Source organism: Numida meleagris, chromosome 1 (genome assembly GCF_002078875.1).
Source record: "Numida meleagris isolate 19003 breed g44 Domestic line chromosome 1, NumMel1.0, whole genome shotgun sequence".
Lineage (NCBI taxonomy): Eukaryota > Metazoa > Chordata > Aves > Galliformes > Numididae > Numida > Numida meleagris.
Window position 1 is genome coordinate 74,734,365 of NC_034409.1, and position 25,785 is coordinate 74,760,149.

Consider the following 25,785-nt stretch of genomic DNA (forward strand, 5'->3'; position numbering starts at 1 on the left):
ACTCAGTCAAGATAACAATAGAGCCCAGCGCTGTGATCTGCCAAGCAAGTCACAGTAATGCCCAAGGGGCTGGTAAAGATCAGGACAACCACGAGAGAACACTGAAAGAGAAGCATAGAAATACAATGATCTGGAAACCCAGACTCCACGACTCCACTTTTCATCATCTCAAATGTCTTATTAAAAAAAAAAAAAAGTTAGCTATATGGCAAGTGAAACTACATAATCTACTCAAAGACACTTAAGATTATGCTTTTCTTTCCATCAAAATAAATCACCCTCAGAATCAGACATAACTACATTTTAAAATGAAGATTTAGGCAAGTCCAATTGGATGTGGGAGACTGAGCTTAGTAATTCATGAGCTTGGGGTAACAAATTCTACCCTTTCTCATGCACGCTCAAATTCTTAATCTTCTGGAGGTGGGAGAAAGTCACTTCAGGCATATTTTTAATTAGGCAATAGATCACAGCTTCCAGAACATGAGAATTTCCAAACTGATTCAGACCCTGATATTACATACTATGTAATATCTGTATAAAACGAGTAGGGATTTTTTTTGCTATGGAGGATTAGGAAAGAAAAAAAGAACACAAATGAAAATTCACGTGGACACCCAGTTACAGATTGTTCATTCAACTGATGCTGTAGTCAAATGCTGGCATAAGAAAAATGTATGAAAAAACAGTAGACAAGCAAAACTCCAAAACAGCAAGGCCCATTCTTTATAACAATACAGCTGGTCTTCTCCCTTGCCAATTGGATATGAGATGCTCAAAAGGCCACCCAGAAACCAAGTAGCATGAGTAACTGGCCCACAGTATGGGCCATTTGGTGTTTGTATGCAGGATCTGATGCCTCTACAACCATGCTGTGTTTGCATGGAAGAAGGAAAATGAAGCTATGACACACTATCATGGCAAGATAAGGAGTACTGTGGTTGCTGTGCATAGGCTGCATCCTTGGCAATTTATAGTTCTCTGGAGCTAACTCATGTCATAGTTGTTGTTACTTTGTGGATAGTTTGCTTTGCCCTGAATTTAGATCAGAATTTTACTATAGCCAGGAGACCTCCCTATGTGATATTAAGATAAATGTTCATAATTTGCATTACCAGCATATGTGGGTACTTTCATTGTGAACCACAGGACTATTTTATTAGGCACTACAGCAAAAACAACTATCCTTGCCATTTTTCCTAAGACAGAATTTATAGGTGTTGTGCATATCTTTATTAAGTTATGGAGGCAAAGCTTAGTCTACAGTATTTTCATGTTTATTGCACTTTAGAAAGTGTCTGAAAATGTTTTTCTCCCATAGTATAAAAAAAGTCACAATTGTCGCCACAGAATCATAGAATCATAGAATTAGCTAGGTTGGAAAAGACCTACAAGATCATCCAGTCCAGCTATCCACCTACCACCAATAACCCCACTAAACCATGTCTCTCAACACTATATCTAAATGTTTCTTGAACACAATTTATAAACTAAATAAGAATAGAGAGGAAACTTCTTGCAAGTTCTATTCAGCACATACTGCTCAGTAGAGATGCTGCTGGGCTTGCCTACAGCAAAAGAAAATCAGAACTCTAGGAAATGTATGTTTTGTAGCCTTTTCATCAAGGCTTTTTGTAAACTGCCACAGCAAGGCAATGTAGAGTTGGCTGCACTATGCAAACCAAGTAGAAGTGGCAGGCTATACCACATAGAAGTGGCAAGTAATTATTTTAATAAGGCATAATCTCATTGTATGGAGTTGTGCTGGAAATTTTTTCTGTATGTAAATACTGATTGATCATAAAATATTTTCCTGATGCTCACATCAGAGAATTATTAAGTTATAAAAAACAAAAGATGTATGTTGTAACTTCATTGGAAGTGTTTCAGGTTTTTATTTCAGAATGTATTTTCTTACATCCAGAAATATCTAAGTATTACAGAGCTCATGCAGCTTGTGGTGCATGTTCAAGCAGAGCTCCTTACACAGAGAGTTGGACTGTAGTAGGTGTTCTTATGGGGTTCCTTGTCATCTTGCCTTTCAGTATTCCAGTAGATAAATAAAACATAAAAGTAGGAAGAAGTTAAAATAAATTTCATCTTGGCTTATAATGAATGTAAATATTTTGAGAAACCCCAAAGCATTTTTGCTCCTAGTGCCTTTTAACCTAAAATGTAATCATTCAACATTTCATTCTTACTAAACCAAAACTGAAGATCATAATAATGGAATTTCGCACAACACACAGTTTCTCTTTCCTACATAACATTTGCACCCTCACAAAATGTATGAGGTAGAGTGTGTTTGACTGATTGTCATAGTATTTGACTATGGGAACCACACAGTATTTTCTGAAGTCCAAATATGCTAATGAGACTAATGGGGAAAAAGAGTTGAGCAGTGGATATTTTAGCCCTCCCTGTCTATCTTTTGATAAATAAATTAATAAAAACTATAATAAAGCAGTAGAAAGAAGGAGGTTAAACTTACACTGTGGTTGCTCTCTGGGCTGCCAGCCCAGTTGTCCTTTTGTCTGTAAACTATGTTCGCTGATTGCTTCTCCACTCTGGTCCCCATTTTTTTTTCCAGATTCCACGACTACAGATTACCCAGCTTAATGTTTATATATATATATAAACATTCATGCATGTACAAAAATGAGTTTATATGTACAAAATGATATTATATTTCTTTCCCCATAACACTGTTCTCTTTTTTAATGCTCTGTTCAGCTCCTAGTTAGTTTGGGTATAAATAATGTAGTATATCGAAGTCATATGACATTCTGATTTACTTCATCATCCTCTAGCACATCCATAGAATCCATAGGTATATGTTGCTTTTTCTTACCTTTTTGTCGAAACCACATTTGGAAACATTAGAGCTAGGAGAGTATTTCGAGTATTTCCTCCCCCACTCTCCCACACCCTGAGGAACAGGGTATATTAATGTACAAGACTGTGTAAGCTTTCCTTGGCAAAGGAGTCATCTTGGACTTGCACCCCCAGATATTGGACAAGCTTACTTGTTGAAAACAAGAAAAAGTCAAACAAACTGCTGTAGGACATATACACCCACAGAACTGGTACTCAGCTGCTCCTCCATAAAAACAGAGGAAGCACATCTGAGTGGACCAGACCTGTAAAAATGAGCTTAAATAGCTCAGAAGATTTCCTTTGAGTTCAGGGCCCAAGCCTGTCATAGACTTCAAGGGTCAGAGCTAGTTTTCTGTTCTGAGGGTGATTTAGATTCACCAGAACTGACAAGAAACACAGCAGAACTAATTTAGGCTACCTTGTGTTTTATTAGAGAAATTATATGCAAAATCAGCAGTATTGTCTCCTTTTCTAGCATTATTGCTATCTTGAATGAAGCCCCTGTGACAGACAGGGCATAGAAAGGATGAGCTCTGCCTTTTCTTGAAGAATGTCCTCCTCCTTAAAGAACCTTACTGAAACAATAAACAAAAATTCAAAATGAACTACTCAAATCTGTCACATCACAGGAAGATGGCATATATGGAGAGGCCAGCTATGCAGATAGGTGGTTAGCTGATTCATCTCAAAGACAGTGGGCCACAGTATATGCTGTAATTTAGGAAGAGCTACAGGAGTTTCACCTTTTCAAGTCTGAGAAGTGATGGAGTCTTTGACTTATTGTCGGGTGTCAAATCTGAGGTACATTTAATTGCAAATGTAAGACAAATACCTACGTTGAGCCATCTGAGGGAGGTAATCCTCTTCTCATACTGCTTGTGTCTTGTCCTTTAAAAGAGTTTGTTCCACTCCTGTTTATGTTTGGGCCAGTGTTAGTGAGTACAGGCTGTAATACTTCATGGAGGAGATGAAAAGACACTGAGGTTAGATGAGTACAACAGATTTGTCTATGAAATGCCAGGGACCTTTCTCTTGATACTTGCAGCTCAGACTTCTCACCCAAGTATGTGATACACAGCTGGCTGCCGCAGCTCAAATGCCAGTGGGAGATCAAAGCCAATCTGGGTTTCATCTCACCATCTTCTTCTCTTCGTGCAGTAAGCATCCATATCTGAGTCTGTACTATGGAAAAGAGGGTGATTCCTCAGTATGCTACACACTTGCATCTCCAGAACATGCACACCAAATACTCAGCTGCGGGCAAACACACTCTATGAGAAGGTTGAAAATGAACCAGTACAGCTCACAGAAGTTCATGGCTCAGGAAGGACCAGATCCTTGGTCTCCCAAGCACTTACATTCAAAGACCTACCGGGATGCACCATGACTCTATTGCTGCCTGTACAGCCAAGGGTAGGATACACACCTATCTCCTATTTTCTGTATGCATGGAGGCAAGGCACAACTGTGATCAGGTTGTCCCCTCCTCGAAATTCTCCGGCCTGCAGAGATGACTGCTCTGGGATGATTTCCTACATAGGCAAATGTAGGACAGAGAGCTTTTTCTAACAAAATTCTTCCATCTCAAATGCATTCTGTGCTTTCCAGAGAAGTACTGTTACAGTTTCTCAGATTTTGGTTATCTAGGGAAGAAGATGTGCAGGGTTGAAAAGATAAACAGTAGTACCTCACTCTACTGACCAACTCTTGTCCCTTCTATTCCCATTCTGCAGCTTCTAAAAAGAGAGTGCTGAATTTCCAAATAAAAATCTTTGAAGCTAGCTCTGTATTAGGAACAGTTAGTCTTCTAATGTTTTTATATTTCCCTTAATGAAGGTCCTAAAATATTTGTTTGGTGCTGTTTCATCAAGGGCATCCTTGTAATGATGTTTGCGTTCTTTTAATTATCTCCTTCAGTCTTCATGTATACATCACTGTGTCCATGAACAAAAGGGATGATGCTTAGCAGAAAATGGCTAAGAGAATGGGTGAAAAGCCAGAAAAATCAGAAGAGCAGGAATGAGTGTCACTTACAGCTCCAGGATATTTCTGAAGTAAAAGGGAGAGAGAATGCAGAGGAGGAGGAGGAATTGAACAATCTTCAGGGAAAGCTGAAGGGATGAAGAACAAAGGAGAGAGGCAGCTCCCTAGTGGCAGATTTACAGTCATGTGTTATGTACAACATATGTAATGTATATATAACCAATGACCAGGCAGCCTTGTTTTAATGATTCCATGACAGATAGGCCATTTCCTCCTCAAACTGAGTCTAACAACTGTGTCTCAGCTGTGTGGTTGAGAACAGGATTGTGCTCTGCCTTCTGAGCATGAAAATCAGACCAAAGTTTGTTAAATTTTCCTTAAATGGTATAGTGGGCTCATTGTCAAAACCACAAGTCAGTGTGCTGAATTCTCAGTAACCAGCAAAAACAGTCACTTCAATTTTTAGAAGCTAGTAACTTCTCAGTTTAAACAAACTACTTTATCTCCTTCAGAGTTACAGAGCAGCATACAGAGCAGCGCATGCATGCTTCTTACTCAGTTGTCTATGCAATGCATGTGCTTACCTCTCAGATGGTAGGACCTGGCACTGAAATTCCCAGAGATCTGCTTGTAGCAACTAATGACCTGGTTATCTGCACAACTTCCTGTTGGGCTTATAAAAAGTGATGGTTTCTAATTGGTCCTGAAATGCATATCCCTTTGCTGTGCTTGCATATACAGCATCTGTGCCCTCAGTTTCTTGTGAAGCTGCCTCATTCTTAAATGATGACTTTGTCTTTGGTAGGGCTTGAATGCCAGAAACTATTATTTCTGCTGCTGTTTCTTTTTGTATTTGCTACTATTGTACAAGTTATATATATATGCAAAACTACATTACTTTAGCTCTTGAAGACTGTGGAAATTTTCTTGCATCTTAAGAAAGCTGGAACTAATTAATTTAGTCTGGAAATTTCATTTGGTTGTAGGGTCTATTTGAGAGTATTATGTAAAAGAATCTTCCAGCTAAAATCATATAAGTGTAGCAAAAGACAAAAATATGCAGGTCCATTTCATGTCCAAATGTCTCCTGCCACCATTTCCTTTTTCATCTTTCTTTTTCACACTTTTCTGGATCTGAATTTATCCCGCACCACCTGGCAAGTGAAAGAATAATCTCAAGAAAAACGTAACCATTTTCTTCTACTGGTCATTAGATGCTTTGCACTGTGAGGCAGGGATTCTGTCTTTAGACAGTACATATCAGATCAGCACCTTGCTTCATGACAACAGCTCAGAAGCACTGCAGTCATACACTTGCTAAATGTCTGACTACTGTACGAACAAACACTGGAATGTAAAGTGCTTCACTAAGTTTCTTTGCTGATTTCTTGTAAATATATTATAAAAACATGGAATCTTATCAACAGTAACAACATGGCGTAAGTACAGATAAGATTAGCCATAGGGAACAATTCTACAAATATTTGCTATGCCATATAGTCCCTCCTACTCAGGAACTGCAAATCATTGATACAATCATGTCCTGGAGTATTATAACCGATGAGAATTCAAAATAATGTAAAAACAGACACCAAAATAATAATTACAAACAAATTCATTTGAATCTGAGGTGGTTTAGTTCTAGTGAAGGACTCTGACTTCACTGAAGCTACAGCATTTGGGAAAAAAATGGAAACAAAAAATGAATTACTGCTCCAAGACAGAACCAACATACTGTGACTCCGTGAGACACTCCTCTGGACAAGCAGACCAGAATAATTTTATTCATGCCAGTGGGGGATGAGACTGACACTTCTCTGAATAACTAATTAAGATCCTTCATCTTCAATACCCCACTCCTATAAATCCCACCAAAAACCATCAGAACAATAAAAATCACACACAGGTCTGGACCTCATAAAAAAAAGTTTAGTGCAACCATTCACATTCTCTATTTTATCCATGCATTTTTGCCCTTGACCGTATCAAAATCTAAAAGGTTATCTACACGACAGATTACTGTAAAATCAAGTCATGCACGAAATAAAAGTGATGTTTCAAATGGGTTCTCCTGGTCATTTGTGTTGTGTAGACAAGACATAGGTCCAACTAATGATGCAGTAGCTTGAGCCAGTACCTTGTTACGTGCGCTGATACCATGTGGCGATTGCTGGTAGTATTATATCAATAATATATTTTGCCCATATATAGAGAGGTTAAAGGTTTCAAGAAAATCCTGGAAGAAGTAACTGAAGAGTGGTCAAACGGTTGGCATGTCTTCTTCCATAGAAGTCTATGCAGAGGAAATAACATTATAGCAAGCATTTTGTCTTGTTTTGTTGAAGAAGCAGAGCCTTTCTGATCTGACTTTCCTGGAAATAAAAAAAGACCATAGCTAACAGATTATGTTACTGAAGGATCCTCTTGAGTAAAGGGAGGGCACTTGTGCGTCATGGGGACCACGGGCAAATGGGCCATGCCTTGAGGTGGAGGCCTGGTAGAGCAAATATGACTAGTGAGCCACTGCCCCTCCTGTTGTGATTTAGCTGCAGTGAGGAGAACACTGCTCAGCGGCAGGGACACTGCTTCTGGCACTGGATCTGAGGTGGTGTCTTCAGCACAGCTATTGACAGCTGCCAGGGGGAGTGATCCAGTGGAGTGATTAAACACACTTTATAGCTGTACAAGGAGCATGTCTTAGTACTAGGTCTGCTTTCCATGGCGCATGTCCTTTTCCCAAATGATTTCCCAAAAGATTTCCCAAAAGCTCTAAAGTGAGATAGGCACAGATGCTTATGTTTGCTCTTTTTTCTCCATATGCCCCATGTCAGCTGTGTTGGCATGAAGGTGGCATTGCTTTTCCAATGCTGCCCATGGAGGAACCTGGTAGCACTGGATGTGATTGGGAAGATTTTCCCTGAAAAGCTGTTCCCTGCCATTCCTGGTCAAAACTGGACAATTGCTCCTTGGGTTTCCTTCAAATGTCAGGCTGATCAACACAGCTTGTTTGTCTCATGTCACTCCAGCAGGTCCCTGTTCATCCTGGCCTGGGCAGCCATTGTAGGTATCCCCTCCATCTGCACCAGCAACTTGTAGCTTTCCTTTGTGGCAGGCTGGTGGGGTTATTTCCCTCCACAGCTGAGAGGTGCCTATGATTAAATAATGAGGCAAAACCGAAGACCTGCTCTTCTACCTTTCAGGCAGTTCTGCCAAAGCTCTTGGCTATTAAAATGTGCTCAGTTTAGTGCACTATGCATCATCAGCAGGGAGCTAGATATTATTGAGTGTGACTGTGAATTGCTGGCTGACTGAATTTTTGACAGAGACTTTATCATATGGGTAGGATCCTTCCTTGCACCTCTTCTGATAGTGTGAGAGTATTAAATGAAAATACAAATATGGATAGAAGTGTCTTACCCCATTTGTCAGCTGAACCACATCATTCGTTTCAAATCCCACATTCCTTTGCTAAGAGGATCACAGTGATGAATAGAATCACTGCGAAGAAGTACAGGATGATGGCAATGTAACACCAGTGCGCGTTCTCAGAGCAGGCCGCTAGTGAAGAGAAAAGGAAGAAAGGTCTCACAACAGGCAGAAGCAACTGATTTTTTTTTCCAAGTTATGTATTATTCACGGAGAAGAGGAAGGGGGCTGGGGGGAAGAGGTAGGGAGGGAAGCAGTCTTGTTACTGAGCTAGAGATCTAGCACCTGTAGAAAGTGAAATTTATGAGGATATCTTCAGTGTGCTGTAGATACAATTGAAAAAGTTGGGTTTGCTTTTTGTTATTCCCCAGTTAGATGTATTTGTAGAAACTTAATACTCCTTTGGAAAATGTTTTTATTAGCTTTAGTTATAATTTTAGTTATTAAGCAAAAATAAAACCCTTATTCATATATGCTTATATATGAATTCACATTTTCATGATCAGAAGAACCTGGCTAGTTCTAGTTTTTATCATGCTAGATGTTGAGAAGATGCCTAAAAACATGACCTCTCATTTCCTGAAGCTGTGCACAGCTTTGCCAGCACTCTCACCTTACTGTGCAGTTCACCTGCTGTGGCCACACAGCTCTACCAATGCATCTTGTTCAGCAATATACCTAGCTGTTTTGTCCCTCAGGGTTCTTTGGAAAATGGCTCATAACAGTGATGCTAGCATGGATTGTTATTCTGAGTATACACAGCTGAAGACTCAGAAGGAAATCATGATGTTTTCCTTCAGGCTTTTTGAAAAAATTTTCATAGGTAATTTGGAATTCTACAGACTGCTTTTCCCAGATAGGCTCTTATTACTCTTTTTAAGCGCAACAAAGAAATCCATGTTTTATTAGTTGTTAAATCCCTGACTCCATCATTTTCTGCTTTTGGCTCTGTAATCCTGCCCAGGATCTCTGTGCTTGTGATCCTCTGATCCGTATTCCTTCACAGTTTTCATACTGATCTGTATGATAAAAAAATAATAATAATAAAAAAGAATTAGAACAGGCACCTAATTTCTGTGACCTTTAAAGATGTTTCAGTGAAGAATGTGAGTTAAAGCTGGCCAGTACTGTGGGGGACGATAAAAAGGGTTTTTTTAAAATACGGTAACAACAAAAGAAGGACCAGAGAGAACACTGGTTCGTTACTTAATGAGAATGGTCGCCTTACAAACAGGGACATAGAAAAAGCAGAGATGTTCAATGCCTTATTTGCCTCTGTCTTCAACACTGATGATGGGCTCTGGCACCTGAGGTACCCTGAGTTGGAGGACTGTGACTGTGGTAACGATCAACTCCCAGTCAACCTTGAACTAGTGCAAGATTTGCTGCTCCACCTGGATGCATATAAGTTCACAGGACCCAATGGGATTCATCCCAGGGTACTCAGAGAGCTGACCGATGTCATTGTGAGACCTCCCTCAATTATTTTTCAATGGTCTTGGGAATCTAGAGAGGTTTCAGTTGTCTGAAAGCTGGCAAATATTGTTGGAAGCTGGCCAATTTTCAAAAAAAGGCAAGAAAGAAGGCTCTGGTAGTTAGAAGCCTATCAGTATCACTTCAGTGCCTGGTAAAATTAGGGAGAAAAATGTGCTGAGAGTTATTGAAAAACATCTGGAGGACAGTGTGGTCACTGGTCACAGCCAACATGGGCTCATGAGGGGAAGGTCCTGTTTAAATAACTTTCCTTTTTTGACAAGGTCATCCACCTAGTTGTCCAATGGAAGCTAGCTGATGTTATGTTTTTGGATTTCAGTAAATCTTTTGATACTGTTTCTCACAGTATCCTTCTTGACAGTATCCTTTTGTCTAGCATACAGCTAGACAAAAACACAATGCAATGGGTGAGTAGTTGGTTGACAGGTCAGACAAAAAGAGTTATAGTAAATGGATTTATATCAGGCTGGCAGCCAGTCAGTAGTGGAGTTCCCTTGGGCTCCATTTTAGGAACAGTTCTCTTTAATGTTTTCATAAATGACTGGGATATAGGTCTAGAAGGATGTTTTGAGTATTTTTGCTGACAGTACTAATTCAGTATTGGAGTATTAGGAGTTGCTGACCCTGTTGAGGGTGGAGAGGCCTTGCGGAGAGATCTAGACAAATTAGAGGGCTGGGCAATCACTAACTGCTTGAAGTTAGTTTAACAAGAGCAAGTGCCAGATTCTGCACCTGAGATGGGGCAATCCTGGCTATGCATACAAACTTAGGGATGAGATTCTGGAGAGCAGCCCTGCTGAAAGAGGTCTGGGGGTCTTGGTCAGCAGTGAGTTGAACATGAGTCAACGGTGTGCCCAGGCAGCCAGGAAGGCTAACCAAATCCTGGGGTGCATCAAGCATGGTATTGCCAGCCGGTTGAAGGAAGTGATTGTCCCACTCTACACTGCACTTGTACAGCCTCACATTGAGTACTGTGTGTGGTTTTGTGTGCCACAGTACAAAAAGGAGATAAAGCTATTAGGAAGTGTCCAAAGGAGGGCTACAAAGATGGTAAAGAGTCTAGAGGGGAAGAGTCTGAGGAGCGGCTGAGGTCCCTTGGTTTGTTCAGCCTAGAGGAGACTGAGGGTAGACCTCATCATGGCCTACAACTTCCTCACAATGGGGAGCAGAGGGGTAGTGCTGATCTCCTCTCTCTGTTGACCAGGGAGGGTGCGTGAGTGCCTTGCCTGTTGGTGAGGGGGGGTTGGTTCTGGTTGGTTCAGGTGTTCTTTCTTCAGCGGGAGGTCGGTCTGTGTCTGCCTCCGCAAGCGGTTGTTGCTTGGATCTATCTTGCCAGAGTTCAAGAGAGTCTGGACAATGCTCTCATACATATGGTCTGATTTTTGGGTGGTTCTGTGTGGAGCCAAGAGTTTGACTTGGTGATACTTAAGGGCCCCTTCCAACTTGCGTTATTCTATGATTCTATAATGATTATCTGATTCTAAAATTCTGCAAACCTGGAAATACGGATAGCATAGGCAAAATCAGAGAAAGAAGTGAGGACTGAAGTATGAAAAGGCAGTCAACAAGCAGAAGATGACAAAATATCAAAACCATACATTGCATCACTTGTAATACTTCTGATTCTGCGGTACAATCCCAACTTCAGCAACATAAAATCAGAGTGAATTTAAAAGAAGCCAGTAAACTGGTTTTACCCTTATAAAAGCAGGACTGAGATATGTATTTAGTCCACTTTCCTTTCTGACTGACTGCCACTTTTAATAAGAAACATTGTCTGAAACTTTCAGTTTCTTTTCCCCTCTAGTAAGGCCAAATTAACACAGCAATGGGAACATTTGTTCTCACTTAGCACTTTCCGCAGCTAACATTTTTTTCTAAAAATAGCTTGTTGTTCTTCTGCACTACATGAGTGCAAATATTTTCTTTCCATCTCTTACTTGTGTTCACTTCATATATGCAAATTATCACTCATATCCAATATATTATTTTACTTTGAAAAACAAAATTTACTTCAAGGGCAGGTCTCAGTTTTTGAAAAATTAATGTAATGTATCTTAAAATTTTCACTTCAAAAAAGATCAGATACAAGTTATCTGAACTTACTGAATAACTGTTTAAGGACTAATTATCACTTTCTAAAATTAATTCAATTTCTGTGCTTTAAATGATATTGATGACCTGTTTAATGTTTCTAAATGCATTTGGAAATGAAAAACAATGCATGGAAATTGTTGCTAGAAGGAAAAGTTTTCCACTGTCTCTATTGCAAAACAAACTTTAACCATGGGTTCTAAGCATCCTCTCAGGAGTGGGGATCAGGGAAAAACAGATCAAAATTATCTGCAGAAAAGATGGAGAGTGATACTGTCCCATACTCCATAAAAGTAGGATATCTGTGGGCTGAATGAGTGGGGAGTTGCTGTGTTGTGTACAGATCTATGCGCTAAAGGCATGGGATAGCAGTTTGTCTGCTACTTGCTCCGCTCCAGGTGCTGGTCCTCCATCAGACTACAAAGCCTGCATGGTGCACATTCATTTGCTTCTGGGATCCTTCTGGGATGATCTAACTGGTTCCTTCTTGGAGGAAGCCTAGTTATATTTCACAGAACCATTCCCCCTTAATGGTGCAGACATGGACAGTGATAGCTCCTTCTTTCGAGAACTGATCTATTGCACTATACCCTAAAGATATTACCATAGTTTATGTGATAATCTAATTCGGTTTCTGGCAGCATGTTACAGTGTATTCTGTGCCATGCTGTAGAAGCCAACCAACCCAACAAAACCAACCCAACTCAAACACCACCAAACAAAAAACAGCAACAACAACAACAAAAACAACCACAGAAAACAGACAAAGCAACCAAACAAGCAACCAAACAAGCCATACTTAATCAATGTACAGCCTTTTAAATTCAGACATTTCTGAACCAAAACACCCCAACTGAAGAAGGGAGATGGGACACCAGAGATTCTACTGAGCTGGTGTGTTTGAGACTGCATGCAGTGAACAGCAGAGACAGAATACTGTCTACAGCAATGTGCCCTAAGGTCACCACTTGCTCCCAGGCAATGCAATCAAATGTAAATTTGCCTAAACCATACCTCATCTCTCTGGACATCTAACACCAAGCAACTCTTCCATTACATGCAAATATGTAATTACAATGGTTTACAAAGCAGCTAACATATAATGAGATGTTTTAAACTTCCTGCTGTGTTGCAGTACTTTGATATGTAGTCTTCGGTATACTGTCCGGTGTGTCAGATTTCCGCCTCCTTTTCACCTCAGCGTACGTGATCTGTTCACCTGCAGAAACAAAAAGTGCTCCAGTTAGAGGAACTGCCTGAGACCAGCCCTTGTGTTTCTCATTGGATCCAGCACCCTCTACCTTCCAGCCTCAGGCCTTCTTGGAGATAAGAGCAAGATCACAGACAAGAAGTTGCTTTCTTTTTTTTTTTTTTCTGGTAAACTTTGCATGTCACTGGATGAATTTGTCAAAAAGGAAGTACTGGAAGAGCTTTTGCAAATAATTGTCCCGTTGTGCAGTTTTCTGAATAAGTACAATAGAAGTTAGTCAGTTATTAAGTTTTAGGAAATTTTAAAGAAGTTAATATTCTTATTATTCCCTATCTTATCCACACGTATGTTTTCTGTTGACATTTAAGCAAAGTTAATCAATGGCAACATTTGGGGGGCTGATTTTTTTTCTATGTATTTCTCAATAAACTTTTTCTTCCTAGTGAATTTGGATCTTTGACATAGGTACAAACCATGCCTGTTTTCCACAGTTTCTTTCACACAGAGGAACATAGTTCTGACTCGAACAAAGCTATACTGCACTACATGTGCAGAAAGGCAAGCTATTTTCCCTTACGAATTAAATATCACTTCCAACAGTTGATCATGTAAAGTCACGTAAAATATTATGTAAACTGTAAGCATACTGTTTTCATTTCATCCACAGATTATTATTCCTTAAGTTCATTCTTCCAAGTATTTAAATTAGGTTTTAATTAATTGCTGGAAGGCATCACTACAAGGAGAGAAAAGATTTTAAGTACAAAGAATGTTCTATCAAAAAACCTTAAGGGACACCTGGCTGCAATTAATTCTCATCCAGAATAGTCCAAAAGCAAGGTTTTTTTTTCTTTTTTTTTCTGTTCTTAATTACACGAGACAGAAACTTGAGGACAGAAGAATTAACAGTGGACTTATCTCAGTCTTTATTGCTTCGTTAATTTATTACCATTCTCACTTGATGGCAGAGGAGGTACTCTCATTTCTTACATCAGTGCCCTTGGCATTTGCTTTCCTTGATAAGAATCATTTTTGCTGGCAGAACTGGCATGACCACTCACAGTGCAAGTGGTCATCTCCATTGAGTTGAGATTATGGGCTTAGAAGTCCCTGTTTCCGAAGCCAAGGTAATGGAGCAAGTCTTTCTCTCATTGTGAACAATTACGCTATTTGTTGCATTGAGGCTTACAAATCACATGCGAAAACTGATTTTCCTCCAGCTACAGCTTATCTGTTTCTTCCAAGTGTTACTTGTCACTCTTCTTCCTGATGTTTCTTTCCAATTTTTCAGCTGATCATCGGGATAAAGAGCTTCCCAGATCACCTCTGCTCTAACAAATCTATCTTTAGAATTTATTTTGTAAAGATCTCCTCCTTTCATTTGGTCAAACTGTCTTTTGCGTATCTCAGGAAGAGGTCTTCTACCCTTGCCTCAGAGCATGCATCCATTCCTTCTGAAAACTACCTGGCATCAGCAGACTGCTTGCAGATATTGGCTGCAATGAAAGAATTGCCTTGAGACAGACAGCATTTAGGCAAAATAAACTATGGCTTTTCTGTTATTGGGAGGCGTATTTCCATGCACAATAGTATTGCCTCTTGTGTGGTAAACACTCCAGTTTTTCTGTGTCACTGTCTGACATTAGGTTTTCAAAAGTGACATCACAGAGGACAGTGTTCCTATCACTCGCTGCTGGAAGTCTCCCTGTTCCATGTCTAGTCGTTAGGCAGTAGAGAACCCTTGATTGTCTTGGTAGCCACAAGTATGGTTGTGATACTCATGGTTGCAACCACTGAAAAAAAAAAAGTGTTCTCACTGTGCATTTCAAGAATTTTAGGATCAATGGAGACTAGTGAAATACTTTCAGGACAGGTTTCTCCAGAGGCTTGAGACTGCCTGACAAAGTGCACATTCCCTCTCAGGCCTCTCAGCCTAAATTCAGAAGAATTCCCATCCCATTATCAGGAGTGCAAATTGGGCTGAAAGAGGACTAGGCAGTAGGGTTTTCAACATCAGCCGTTCATTTTCCGAAGTAAGACGGTTGTTTACTTGGATTATTTTGCCTTAACATCATTGTTCTCATAATATTTGGAGGCCTACAACTGACAGTTATATTCAACGGATGATTAAGCTAGCATCTCTGTAACGGAAGAGATCTCTTTCACTGTAATAGCAGTGCAATTTCAGTAACAAGTCCTAGACATCAAACTTAAAGCAGGCAAGATAATGTTTAAGTACTTAATTTCTACTTCTATCATGTCTGTCTGCATCATGTAAACAGTGCTTTAAAATTCATACACTTAGATGTATGCCCAGAAGACATCTCTCTGCCTAGACTCTCCACAGGCCCATTGGCCCAAATAAGCAACATTGTAAAATCAGAAAAGCTCACAGTAAGGTATATAAATAGGAAGATGACTGCAGATCTAACAAGGTGAGGAGTTGCCCTATGGCACATTTTCTCCTCCAGCTTGTGATATTAAATCCCTCCATGGATTGTCAGAGTAGGAGGGAGAGGGAAAGCAGAGGATGACCAGGACATACCTGACAGACCTCTGCAGTTTTCTACAAATGTGACAGTGGAAGGAAGTGAGGAAGGAACTGTATTTTTGTATCAACTGTAGGTTGTCTGCTATGCATCTTTAGCTCCATTTCCCGGACTATGTACATCATTTTAGTTTGCTGATAATGTATGAAATTCTTCCTTTTCTTTAGAGAGAAATCGAAGAGATTTTTCTCTGAAGATGAGCAGGTGAAGATTAAAACAGTGCAAAATGTAGGACTCAAAGTGGAGATTAAAAGCTCTTGCCATAACATGCAGAACCTCAAGGCAGCAGCGGATGAAGGCAGAGGAGAAGCAGGGTACAGACTGGTGGGAGCTGGGCACAGTGCCCATGGGGAAGTAGGCCAGACCTAGAGTTCTGTAGTAAGGTAAGGCAGAGGTATCCCTCAGTACGAAAACCCTTTTCTTTGACATCCTAAGCTATTATTCCTGTCTTCTAGGAGCAACTTTGTTCTTTTTCAGGTCATATCGATGATCTAAAGTAAAACGTGTGGAGTTAAGACAGCAGCTGCTGCCTTCTTTGCACATTGGCAGGCAAATGGCTGACCTCACTGTAGCATGGCAAATACCAAGTTTTTGACTAAAGAAAAACAACATCCTCAGAGTGCTAGAGCTCCTGAGGTCTGCATTTTGGCTCATGAAAAATCGTGAATCTAAACCCTTTTAATACTAAGCATTATTAAATCTCTGTCACTTTGAATGCAACATCTTTCTTACACAGAAGGTGGGGAGTCAGAAGAGTTCACAGCACCTAGCATAAGATGAGGGCCACAGTTTCCTGTGCTGTGCTGTTCTAACCATTGAAAGCAATTGAGCACATGTAGTAATCGAAGATGGAGACCATAAAAACGTGTAATGGGTATGTACGTATGTAAGAAAAATATTAGTTTGAAATACGAAAGAAAAATATTAGGTAAATATATCAGGTGGTTTTTTTTTTCACTATGTCTCAGTAGGATGCACTGACTATAGGTGGCAAATTTAAGACTGATTTAGAGTATTTCTTTATGCAAGGTTAATCAGACTACAGGAGTCATTGTTTCAGGATTTTATGAAAGAACTTCATAGACACCAAAGGGATGCAACATTCTCTCAGAAGCGAAAAGAATATTAGTGTTACAATGGAAAAGATTTTTCAAAAAAAATTGAAAGGGTGAACTCCACACTGTCATATTCTGAAGTGTAAGAAAAACTTTTTTTACCTGAAATTTTGTTTCTTAGTTGGCCATGTAATTTGCCATCCAGTTTTTATTTTTAGGTACAGTCAGTCCAAGAAACTACCATTGGCAACTTTCAGAAATATGTTATTGAGTTAGAGGGCTCTCAATATAACCTACAATGGCAACTTTTAAGCATATTTTACCAAAGTATATTAAAAACAGCTAGAAGAACAATAATAATGAAAGCATTAAAATATAGGTGGGATTTCAAAGGATAATCTCAGATGATGAAACATAATTTAGATGAAACAGACTTTTATACTCCTGAATTTTGAAACATTTTATACAAATAGTTGTGTGTATTGGATGTGTATGCCTCTCCAATAAGTACTTATGGGGTAATTCTACACTGGGAATTGTCCTGACGGTTTGGCTCTTCTGCAGCAAACTAGTTGTGGTCATGCTGTCAAGCTGACTTTACATATGAAAGCTGAAGATAGACCACTAATACATACCACCAAAAACAAAATCAACAAAATTTATTTTTATATAATAAAGACTGCTTTTATTCTGGAAACCTTTGCCTTTCATGCTATCACCTCTGAATATGATTTTAAATAGTTTTTCCATGTTTGTCTTATAGCCAACAAAGATCTATTTTTTTGATCGAAATAAAAAAACGTAACTAGATACATTTGTTTTAAAGCATGAATTATATCCATTAGTGGATATCTTCGGCACTTTATTGAAAATACATTTTTAAAGTAATGTAGTTTTATGGTAGAAGGCATCAATAGGTCATACACATATGACCGTATTATAGAAATACCTACTGATTCTTGACTTGTGTTTTTCTCAAAATGCAAATGCAGGAGGGGGAGAATGGCACAGAGGCAGAGAAAGAGAGAGAAAGAATGAAAGAAAAGAAAGGAAGACCTATTGTTTCACATTTAAAAATTATTTCTGGTGTTTAAGAAAATTAATCAAAGTAGAATTTAAAATGAAGTTATGCTGCAGGAGAAAGAAATAGATTCAATGCCCTCAGTGCACTATAACTACACACGAGTTTCTAATAATTTGTATTAATATCTTGCATTTCTGCATATTTCAGAAGCATCACTTTTCAGCCATTCTACTGTAATCCAGAATGGGATTTTAGAGATAAGTCTTTACTTTTCATAAAAATAAATATTCATTCTACTAATAAACATAAAGTTTCCGTGTGGATTAATATATAATAGACAGGTATGTATTAATGCTTCTAAAAATGCTTTGAACAAGATTTCAGCATGTTATGGATGTTTCAATTAAAAAACCAAAGTTTTAAGAATGCATTACTGAAGAAAAAATTTTAAGTACGTAATGTTAAGATGGCTGTTTGTTACCTGCATCTGCAGTCTGTGAAGTAAAATGCACTCTTTCCCCAGGTGATACCTCTGCATAAATCACCTTACTTGCCATTTTGAAGAAATCTCTTCAGATCTGCAATCAAAATGGACTCACTGAAGAAGTAGCACCCCCCATGACATCCTTTCTGGCCTCCTCCCACCCATCACACCACAATACGTCAAAGTAAAGGTTTAGCTGTCTGTATAATGGAAGGAAACTAGATGCTTCATTTTTTTTTCTTATGTAAATTCTCACTTTGTATCATTATTTTTAGCCTCTCCTGTTGATGCATCTGCAATAAAACCATTATATTTGTGATTTTTATCAGCTTGCTCATATTTGTGACCTCCTACCCACTCATAATTTTGATCTGGAACAAGATCTGCCAACATGCTGAGCATGCTCATAGCCTATTCAAACTAACTGGACACTTAAACCTCTTTTAAGAGAAAAATCTGTCTGTGACTCTCAAGTCACTTCCTCCTAAACTTTGCTAGTTTAAAGTTGAAGTCAGAAAGTGATGATGAATGAAGAAAGACATTGCTGAAACATCTAATGTATTGATTTTTTTTTTGCTTCATTATTCTATAATGAATAAAATTAATTTTTAAATTTGGATTTGAAAGAAAGAGAGCCTATTATGTCAACATTTTTTTCTTTCAGATTTTCCTTTACTCAGAAATTTCAAATTTTTTGGTTTTATGGTAACTTAACAAATTTCTATAAATTGACAAATCTTTGAATTCTTTGCCCAGGGAAATATCTTGTCTTTAGTCAGCTGCAGATGACATACTAATACTTATGAGCCAGGGGCATCATTAAGATCAGAACTGAATCAGGGCTGAGTCTGACCTGTGAGTATGCTGCAAGTTGGTGATCAACTGTTCGCATTAAAGACAGTCAACATCCTGTTTTTTTTTTAATTTTATTTTTTTATTCCCCCCCCGCCCCCCGTTAGAAGAGTGCATTCAAGATGAAGTCAACAGAGTTCTCATGGTGGTAAGTGAAGAAGTTCAATATACTGGCCTCTTGAGACCAGCCATGAAAGTAGGATGTTGGCTTTTTCAGCCTAAATCATTAGACTCTTTCAAGAATGGGCTGTCATGCTGTTAGTAACGCTAGTAACTAAAAGGCTGTGTGTAATTTCCTTTTCTCTCAGGAACAGGTTTAAAGTGACATGGCTTGCTACTTTTGGTCTTACCTGCTAATGCCAGGCTCTTTATGGAGCCTACCAAACTAGATACAGAAAAAGAAGAGAGGTCAAGTGTCTTGATTTTTTTTATTCTACTTCAATGACTTGGAGTAGATGTGAACTACTCAGCCATACTTGAAGACTTGCTGAAAACTGCCTTGTTCAAACTGGAAAAACAATGACAATTTCCATTTCAGAGAAAAAGAAGGAAGAAACTGAATATCCCTAGATGAGATACATCTATGCTAAAAGGCCAGAATAGCACTGTGAAACAATACAGCTACTTCTTGTTTGAAGGATCGTTAGGAAATTGTTTAATATATGTGCATGTCTTGTTACTTAATGCCAAGGTAACACAGTTAAGTTTACAACATCTTTATCAGCTGTGCCAGAGAAGGATTTGTCACTTCTGGGCCAAGCCTCTACCTGCCTCATGACATTGCAGGCACATCCACACTGTTCAAGGATAACTGCTCTGGAGGGACCTGAATGTATTCACTCTTTCAGTTGGTATAACTGTTTACACTCTGCTTCTTGTCTTCCACAGGCTTCTCCAGTGTGTACCACCCTAACAGCTCAGCTGTACCGTGCACTAAGATTTTGTTCATTCAGTAGGATGTTTGCAGGTGAGTTCACATTTGATAATGTGCCATCTTTGAACAGCCTGTAGGGAAAGGGGAACTCACTTGCAAAGGGCATTTTTAGTAGCTTGGCTTGCCGCAGTAGTCTAATTCATGTGTGATTTAGTACAGTCATCCTCTAAAGAAAGGAGGTTTCTGACAAGAGAAACGAGCACCATTAGATTTGCCTGCTTTGTTGTATGCACCTGGGACAATAAGCAATGCACATACCTTGAAGCCAGATCCTCTCCCTTAGCACCTCTTTCTCCTGAGGGAGACATTCAGGGATCATTCCTCTGGTTTGTAAGATAAGATGATAGGCCCCTGGAGGCACTTTCTCTCTACTGATTGGAAAGTAAGTATAAGTAAACAGTTTAGATGTCAACACCCTTAGGCACCTAAATGAGGAAGCACACAATCTCAAGATTACAGAATTTCTGTTGAAAGGAACCATCTCCCCCTTCCCTGATTGGGCAAGTGATGGTTCAGTTGAAGATACACTTGCAGCCTGACATTGCAGTTAGGATATTTCAAGGCAGATTTTTTTCTTCTGTAGAATAGAATGAGGAAGGTATTTGTATCGGCACTTATGCTCTAAACTGTGCCCTCACTGCCAGCAATGTAAACCTACATGACTTTACTAGCATTCTTCTGGATTTATTTATTGTGGAGTCCAAGGCCTATAAGATACCTGGGGAAAAGGGGCTCTGGAAGCTTAGAAGCTTAGATGTTTGATCACTGTTTTCCTCTACACAGAACTGACAAAGTTATTTTGTCAGTGGATTTGGGGAAAACGTGTAAAGATGTATGTACCGTTAAAAGGATAGTTCAAGGATTTGGAAGAGTTTTTTTGCTCCCTTAAAGTTATCCTTTATTTAAATAATACAAAATAGTCACTAGATGTCTCCACTTCGCCACAGTATATTAGAATATATTCCATTTAAACCAAGGAAATGTTTGCATGCTTATACAGCCTTTTTAAAATTATTTTTTCTACTAAATAACCTGATGGAGATAACTAGAGTGTGAAGGAGAAGAAAGCTTGGAAAATAAAAAAGCAAATGAGGTGGATATTGGCTACAAATTCACAGAGCACAGAAGACTTAGAGGCAGGCATTTTCTAACTGATAATAACAGAATAAAGAATTGTAGAGTTACTGAGATACAAGTGCACTCCTGTGATTGGCACATCACCTTAAACTAAACCACCTTGAATTTAAACCAGTCCCAGTGGAGTGACAGGAGTACAGAGGAAATGGGGAACCAGTATTGCAGATAAATGAGGAATAGCCATCTCCTATGATTAGATATGATAGTGGTAGAGGTGGTGGAGGGTGTCAAAGATCACAGTACATATCAAGACATTTGTCTAAACAGACCATGAAAATGGTGGCAGGTCTTCAGCTACAACAAAAAAGCATGGCACACCAGGCAGCATGCTGGCAAAGGTCAGAGAAAAGCAAGCCAGATATACCTGTCCCCATGCTACTCTCTGCCATAGGCAGCAACTACCTTTCTTCCTAAGACTGACTCATTTGATTTCTTGCATATAATTTTGTTCTGGGACCTGAAGCTCCAATAAAACATCTTGTTAAAGGAAATCCCTTGTTTTATGTTATTATTTTTTCTCCCTGAAATAGATAACATTAGGTTATCATTATTGCACTAGGACAGAGCAGTAACATGACAGCTTACAGAAGCCCTTTCACAGCGTTCTTTTTTCAAGATTTTTTAAAAATGATTTTTCCATGATCTTGAACTCTATACGAGGGAGGAATAATCCATATACATTCCTATATATTATAGCCAAAACAAGTGCATAACTTAAAATTGTAAATCTCCATGGACAAAAGTGACTGCATTACTTTAAGTCTTCTACTTTTGAGCACAAGCTTGTGAACTAACTGGAGCTAAACAGGTGTGTATGGCCAAAAAAGGCAATGACAGTGCCTTCTAATGGAATACAGGCACCGTGGAGCAAAAGCAGGTAACAAAGAAGGAAAATTAGCACATCCCATCCAGCAACCAGTTACAGCTCAATAGGAGTGCAATCTATCCAAAAAGATGCTACTCCCTTGGCTGCTAACCCTTAAATGAGGGTGAAGAGGATTGGATCCAGGCTTCACCCCTTCCAGTCATTCAAGTGCATTTCTTGCATCTGAGCTCCCTGGGTTACCCATGCCTTCTCACCTGGTGCTCAGCTGTTGGTTCACACTGTGACCTGGCAATTCTGCTGCAAGATGAAACAACAGAGTGATTAAAACATAGTCAATCTTTCCTTTCTTGTCGTCCCCCCCCCCCCAAGCAATTTATGAGGTGACAGATGCAAACTTCTTATGTCTGGAAAATAAATCTTACATATTCAGGATGGTGAATGCTCTACCATCTCATAGTTAGCTACCATTTTCCTTAATAATTACGTATATTAATAGAATGAGAATATGGAATTGATTAATGTATCTTTTATTGTGTAGTGGCATTCAAAAGTACTGACACATTTTTATGTGTACATTTAATTTCACTAAAACATATAGACTAATAAATAGTATGAAGAATATCCAGCCCTTGTCTCCTTATTTGACACAGCTCAGCCATGGAAGAACATGTGGCTGGAAAATCAGGCATAGTAAGCTGTCTGCAACTTGACTGTTGTCTCACATATGCATACTGAAAAGATTAAGACTAAGGATGATGCTGGACTGCAGCACATACAGGTAAAAGTAATTCTTACAGAATTCAGAGGCAAAGGAAGTGTGACACATGGACCTTTCTCCACTTATTGCCTTACTGACTGCTGTTGATTTTTAGTAAAGAGCAACAGCATGCCTGATGTGAGAAGTCTATTTTGAGTGTGTCCCCAGTTTTCTTGAGAGACTAGAGACTCAATACTATATCCTTCTGTAGTTATTAGAAGGAAGCTTTAGGTGAGACCACCTGTGATGAAGTTATTTTAAATGTTTGAAGACCTTTGTAAGACTCTGCTGAGCAGAATGCATTTATTACACAGTGTATGTCATAAATAGAACTAACATGAGAGTAGGTTGTAATTAACAATTAGTGGCCAATAATTTCTCTGCCAAAAAGTAATACAGTACTTAATATACAGTTAAAAAACATTTATTTTAAAAGTTTTATAGTTTATTAAAAAATCAGAACTGTTGAGAAACACCACTAGAAGCTATGACACTTCAGGCAAAATCCCTAACCATATTAATCAAATTTTGAATTGACAAACAGAAAGCTTTAACACTGCTGTGTCATTCTTGAAGAAAGGATTATAGAAATTTATTGCTGATTCTATTAATATTTAGAGTAGTGTTGTTAAGTGCTCTCTTAATTTGGATATGAGTTTGAAAGACCCAAAATGTTGAATAGAGAACTGTCCCTTGCTCAACTCATCTAAACTATTGTTTTCAAGCTTGAATAACTTATTTTTGATTGTACAACCTGGAATAAATACTATATATAAATTGAGATATTATAAAAGGTATAAATTTAACTCTACAATGAATACTGTCCCCAGTTGTTTCAGAGGGTGCTGCCATTTTGTTTCCATCAACTTACCACAGAACTGTTAAAATAGCTTGGAAGGAAGCACTCAGATAAGGATGATAAGTATTCCATATATGCTAGGAAACACCGTAATTGAATTTGAGGGGAAAGACAGGTACTCCCATATGTTCTTGTAATTTCCTTCCTTTGCTAATGTTGGCCTAGACAGATATCTTCCAGTAGTACCTGGAAAAACATGCACAGAAAGTTAGAGGCAATGAAGAGGTTGTCTAAATGACTGCCTGCCCTGGCTGTCTAAATAAATCTTTTGGGGAGCTCAAGTTGTAGCATGCAGACAGCTTCATCTGACCAAATTACACATCTATTCTGCTTCAGCTGTTAAAAACAAACACAGTAAACTTGCTTTTCTGTGTTAGATAGTTCATTATGCCATCCTTGTCTCCCGGGAATGGAGACAAGGACTCAGCACATGTGCAACCCATAGCTAGTTATCAATGTCCAGATTTCAGACAGTCAAACGGATGACAGGATTGTTGAGGGTCACTGGTTATCCAATGCAGTGGTTCCCTTCTTCTCTTTTCACAGTGAATGGTGACCATGTATTGGACACTATCTAGACAGCTATATAGAGAGTTCAGCCCAGACTTCGCAAAGGTCAGATGCACATTACATATGCAAGGTGAAGTACAAACTTCTCTCCATCAGACTCAACTGGAAACAGCAAGTCATCGAGCATTTCACAGTACCCTTCTTGTAATCCTTCCCTATAAGAGTGCAAAGATCTTTTCTATTCCTTTGACCTCCTTGTTAGTGGTGCTTAAACCACTTCTCCCTCCCTGCAGCCTGACAGTCTGGAAAAGAGAGTAACCAAGAGCAGTTGCTAAAACAGTTGGTGTGGAAATGGTTGTGAGAAGCAAGAAAGAGCCTACCTCAAGATGATGGTGAGATGTGAACTCCAAGCAGCCTCGTTCATGGAATGGCTATGAGGGTTGCGAATCTTCCCTGGATGGAGAAGCAGCATCACAGATATCTCCTTGTGGTGAAACTTAGAACATACAAAGGTTCAAGAGTTGTCTTGGACCAACAGGCATTAAATCCAGCAACTCAGCAAGTGAGACAGGCATTGCTGAAGCTAGGAGTAATTTTGTAGAGTAAAACTCCATATTTCACATGTTGTGTCTTATGTACCCTGTTTTCTCCCTGTCTCCTTCACTCAAGTAAGGGCTATGGAGAAACATCAGCAGAGAGAGATGTAAGGCAGGAAAGAATAAAAGATTTTTCCAGGTGATGTTTTCACAGACTTCATGACCAATCAGGTTCTGTATGTCCATATCTCAGCATCACCCTGCTGGCTGAGGTCCCCTGCAGCAGGTATAAAGCCAGCATAAATACTTCCCTCCGTGGTTTGCAACATGAAGGGAGAAGACTGGGTAACCTGAAACAAAGTTACACCAGGCATGAAGGAATACAACAGTATTTATGACAGTGCAGAACTAGCCTTAAAGAGAAAGTGAAGTCATGGCATAACTGTTTGATGGGACCAAAAGAGAAATCTTCTGAGGAGGTGGAAGAGGGGGAAAGCCCCAGTGAGATGGAAAACTGGGAAAAAATTAGGTTAAATGAGTGTTCTGTAGATGCAGAACTTTCTTTCCTCATATTTGTATATTTCTGCCCACTAACGGAGTGCTGACAGAACAGCATTTAAACAAGCTTGAGATAAAATTTTGACTTTGACCCATGATGCAAAAAACAGGGGGAGAAATCAACCAGAAAATATTTGCTTAAAGTTTTTATTTCAGCATTGTTTTTTAAGAAGTGTATTTTTTCCTGTCTTTTGCTTGGAGAGAGAGCAGGACCACTCCATCCAGAAGAGTTCAATGATTTTCAGCTAAACCATCAAACTTCTGAAACTCAGAACATAATCCTGAAGTAATGAGGACTGACTTCAGACTTGCTGCTGGAATAAAGATGCTATGGATTTGCAATGCAGCAAACTAAATTCCCACTAACTTCTCTTACCCTAGAGTTCATCACTGAACAAGACTTTCAGTTACTGATTATTTCTCACAGACCGATTTTGCCTGCAGCAGTCAGTACTTTTGAATTAAAATAATCATTGTGTCATCAATTACAGAATTAGGAATAGCATGAATCCATTGGGAACTGAATGTTCACAGCATGCCCAAGTATGCATATGGGAATCAGATTGCTTTTATATTTAGGAAACTGGAAAAAGTTTTTTTTGATGAATTGGGAAACTAAT

At 39.0% G+C, this 25,785-nt stretch overlaps 2 long non-coding RNA genes across 2 annotated transcripts; both read right to left on the minus strand.

The window, feature by feature from the left end:
• Nucleotides 6,770-18,361, minus strand: LOC110397954. The gene is made up of 4 exons (XR_002438121.1): nt 18,194-18,361; nt 13,013-13,093; nt 8,278-8,418; nt 6,770-7,232 (listed from the first exon to the last, which is right to left on the minus strand). It is a non-coding gene; the product is annotated as an uncharacterized LOC110397954 (long non-coding RNA).
• LOC110392454 lies at nt 21,061-25,044 on the minus strand. Its single transcript, XR_002434384.1, has 3 exons — nt 24,452-25,044; nt 23,574-23,747; nt 21,061-22,242 (listed from the first exon to the last, which is right to left on the minus strand). It is a non-coding gene; the product is annotated as an uncharacterized LOC110392454 (long non-coding RNA).